General features: G+C 42.5%; 1 long non-coding RNA gene across 2 annotated transcripts in view; it reads right to left on the bottom strand.

Moving 5' to 3' along the window:
* The window catches only part of LOC109388183 (uncharacterized), a 22,897-nt gene extending 18,488 nt beyond the window's left edge, over nucleotides 1-4,409 (bottom strand). For both annotated transcript variants that reach the window (XR_002125157.1, XR_002125156.1), the window contains exon 1: nucleotides 3,655-4,409. This is a non-coding gene — a long non-coding RNA (uncharacterized LOC109388183). The remainder of the gene's footprint in view (nucleotides 1-3,654) is intronic.
* Nucleotides 4,410-4,415: the final 6 nt, after the last annotated feature.

The following is a 4,415-nucleotide window of genomic DNA, read 5'->3' as shown; positions in this document are numbered from 1 at the left end:
TCACCACACCATCCAGGCTCAAATTCAGGAGAAAAACTGTTTACTGTCTCCTAACATTCTTCCAGGAAAAGAATGGTTGAAATAGTAGATCAGAAACTTGAGTTGTATCTACGGTCAAAAGCGTTCAAAGCTGTATTCTAGCATTTTTCCATTGGGTGGCGCAAACGAGCTAGTTAAGAAACAACTGGTTCTGTGAGAAAAACTGCCTTAACAGGCCAATAGCCGGGTTCCATCGCTTTCCTCCCCATCAAAGCCCTCCCTCCGCAGGCCCTAGCAGGGCCAAACGCATTCTTTCCGATGGAGGGGAGTGGCCTAAACAACCCCAACCCAGGATGTTCTTTGAGGATGAGTTTGCCATTGCAGGATTCATCCGAATGCAGTGAGTGAGTAGTAGGCTACCAAAGAACTCCAAAAGGTGCTTAAAAGACTTCTGCAGATGTGATGAGAATTTTCTGAGAAATGTTCATAAGGACTGTTCATTTGGGTTGTATATGAAGATTATTTTAAACACCACATTTATTTAAAAATCTATCCTTAAGAAGAGTAAAGCCGGGTTTTGGTTGTCCTCCTTTGGTAATATTTGCTTTAATATAAGGCAGTAATTGATGCTATAAAGTCCCTGGTTCCCCACTATCAATGGAAGAAATTCCATACTCCACAGCCTGGCAAACAAGGCTGTTCGTAACTGGGACCTCCCCCGACCCTTCATTCCTGTTGAACCCCAACCGCCTCACCGCACCCACCAGGCTGTATTCAACTAGACTCCTCCCTGGTCTCCAATAGACCATGGCCGGTCAAGGTTTCTAGTACTTTCTTCTATCTGGAAAATGCTTTCTGCTCCTCTATTCCTGGAAAATTTTTGACATTCTTCAAGATTCAACTGTCAACTCCCAGAAAGGGTTAATTAGCTACCTTCCTGGGTTCCCATCACTGCACACGCTCACATCAACATCACTTNGGCAGCTCAGCTTGGTCGCAGCTCACTGGCCCATGTGGAAATTGAACCAGCGACCCTGTTGCTCAGAGCTCACGCTCTTAACCAACTGAGCCACTCGGCCAGCCCCCGGATCTTTCTTACTGTGGGACTCTAAGAAAGGTGAGCTGAAATTTAAAGATAATAGTTTGGCTCTAGTTAATGGAAGGATTTGAGATGTTGTAAAGTGTCAGCCAGTTATTCTAAATGACACTATAGAATTTCAATGCCTGAAGATCTTTGAGAGAATCAATTTTGCATCTGGAATGTTACTGACATGTTTTGGGAGAGTAAAAGGAATGGATTAAGAGAGCTCGCGGCCGAGTGGCTCATTTGGTTAAGAGTTAGCTTAAGAGCGTGAGCTCTGAGCAACAGGGCCACTGGTTCGCTTCCCACATGGGCCGGTGACGCTGTGCCCGAGCTGAGCTGCTGCTGAGCTGCCAACAGGTGGCAGGATGGCTCAGCTGGTGAGAGCACATGCTCCTAACAACAAGACTGCCAGTTCGATGGTGGGCTACGCCCGCCCGCAATTAAGACTGAACTCGGCACCTTGAGCTGAGCTGCCACCCGGATGGCTCAGAGGATAGAGCGTGTACTCTTAACAACAAGGCTGCTGGTTCGACTTCTGCATGGAATGGTGGCTACTCCCACCCGCAACTAAGATTGAACTCAGCACCTTGAGCTTAGAGGCCACGAGCTGCCGATGGGCGAGATGGCGACTGGCGCCCTTCACAACGAAGATTGAAGAACAATAACTCGGCTGGTCCCCTTCCCCAACTCCCCAACACTGTCCCCCTCCTCCAATTCCTCCCTCTCCCCAAAAAAGAAAGAAATCTCTCAAAGTTGCTTCCATTCATCCTGACCCTCAGAAATGAGAAAATAACCCAGGAAGAGAAAATCAATGACACTGGAATCAGAAAATGACTTTACATAGAATAGTTTTCAACCTATTTCCTTTTCATTGTCATCCTCCTAAGGAGACTTTTTAGACATTTTATTTCTAATCATTACCCTATCCCTGTGAAATTTTAATACCATGTATGTTCTTCATATCTATGTACTGTGTCCCTTTGGAGGGCCATGACTCATTAATATCTAAGGTCCCACTCTCCACTGCAATCAATTTTTGTGCTCTTGGGCAACCAGCTTCAATGAAAATGCGTGCTCTCTAAAATAAACCATGGGTCTGAATGGGAGGTCACAGAGAATGGGAGAGAAAAATAAGGTATATCTGTTCCAAATCTGGCTACAGGGACTGCACAAATTCTCATTAGCCAGCATACTTATGCATTGCCTTTACAGGGAGCCTGCTGGCTTCCCCTTCCCTCTGTTCCACTGAAAGAGATGAATTCTTTGTCACTGCTACATCTTCTAACATCTCCTTTGGAAATCCTGGACCTCCTTGAGAATATTAAGGAAGGAATGCATGTACACACAGTCTCGTACTCTATGAAATGCACTGAGTTTCAGAGCTCCATAATGAATTATGGAGCATTATAACGAATGGATCAGGCTGATGACACCTGAACCCACTGATCAAGCCTAACATCATAAAAAGACTACTAGACATTATAAGCTTCCTGATGCGATGCAACATCACCTATGTAGTATTCTTGCTAAAAATGTTTAACCTGAATATAATAATGAGGAAAGAATCAGAAAAACATTCGAGATTGTGGGACCTTTTACAAACCAGCCTGAACTTTTTAATGAAAGACGAGAGAGAGAGAGAGAGAGAGAGAGAGAGAGAGAGAGAGAGAGACACTCTAATCCATTAACTGAAGGGAATGACAACTAAATACAATGTGATTCTTAATTGGATCCTGGATTTTTTTTTAAGTTATAAAATGTTTTAAAGTATTTTATAGCTTTTTGCTATTTTAAAGTTTTTAAGTTTTATGATGTCTGCAACATATTATGAAATGGTTCCGCAATAAGAATGTATATTTACAGAGAGAGAAAGAAAATATGGTAAAGGTTAACTATTTTTAAAATGTGAACTATTTATACACATAAGCAAAGTGCATATAGATGTTCATTGTAACCTTTCCTTTATGAAATTTCTCAAAAGAAAATAATAGTGGATACATGTATAACTCAACTAAAATAAAGGAAAGCCAGCCAAGTTAAGAGGAAGAAGTGAGGTGTCAGTCTCAGATCAGAGAATCGAAATGCCTGTGGGGCTCCCGGAGCTCAGATCCTCCATTTACAATGAGATGTATTATGATATAGTCAGGCCAAAGAGGTAAAAACGCCTGTCATGATTTCCATTAGAATTTGCCAAACAAAGTTCTGTGGGAATAGAAATACTCTGTAATTAAAAAAAAAAAGAGTAGTGTGCCAGAATTTATGCTAGAAGAGTTGATTAGTGCAATTAGCAATATAACCAGGAGTAAATTATTTCAAGAAGTTAAAAAAATATTTGGATTCCTAAAATTGAGTGGAAATGTCATACGCACAAACAGTTAATAGAAAATAACCTTAAAAAGAATTAATAACAAATGTCTTCCAAGTCCAGCATCCTACTTGATTAGACATTATTGAAATGCAGGAAAAACGTCAATCTTTTACGCAAAACTCCTGTGGTTTTCCATGGTGCAGCGCTTCCAAGATCCCCCCAGGGCACGGGCTCCATGCGTTCCTTCTGTGTCCCACAGCTCAGCATTCCACGTGGTACTTACTGCGTATGGCAGCGGCTCTTATTTCTGTTCTCTGGATCCTTAGGACAGTCAGATATTCTTTCCGCCAAAAGTGATGCTGAGAAAAACCTCTGCCTATCTTGTCCTCTCAAAAACAAGGAGAGGGGAGGGGTGTTTGCTGTTGACCAAAGCGCAACAATATGGAGAGAGGTAGAAGCATTTGGATTCCATGAGACAACTTGGACGAGATACGAGGCAAGAGTTGGTTTGCTGGGTTAGGTCAGCGCCGATGCCATGTGCCCAGACAGTCAACCCTTTCTAAGTTTGGACAAAGAATGATTTCATGCGTTCGAGGTTCTTGAGGCAGCCACACATGGCTTTTAATACATTACGTATAAGGAAACGAAATCAGAGTTGTTTAGTTATTCTTTAATCAGTATTACATTAAAATGAGCTAATACATTCTTATCTACTTCCCTCCACCACCTGCTATTTTGTCCAATTCAAATGATCACGAAGTATTATTGCTACCTAGTCACAGGCCGTCAGGGCCACCACAGTTTCATGAATGAATCAGAGAAGGCAATATTTCTTCAACCAAAACTCATTTAGGTTTCAAAAGGCAGGATGTAGCACAGACTACGTTATTCTGCCTAGTGAAATAGAAAACTTGGGAAGGGTGAGAGAAGGGAGTTAGCTCCAGCTCCACGGTTACCTTGGCAACTGTGGCACAATCATTGGGGCAGAAATTAATTTTATGCCACAATATAATCCAGCAGACGAGGGGAGAGTGGGTGCGGGGG

This window comes from Hipposideros armiger, unplaced genomic scaffold (genome assembly GCF_001890085.2).
Source record: "Hipposideros armiger isolate ML-2016 unplaced genomic scaffold, ASM189008v1 scaffold_184, whole genome shotgun sequence".
NCBI classification, from domain to species: domain Eukaryota; kingdom Metazoa; phylum Chordata; class Mammalia; order Chiroptera; family Hipposideridae; genus Hipposideros; species Hipposideros armiger.
The sequence above is the reverse complement of the archived record's forward strand: the minus strand, read 5'-3'. Positions and strand labels throughout refer to the sequence as shown.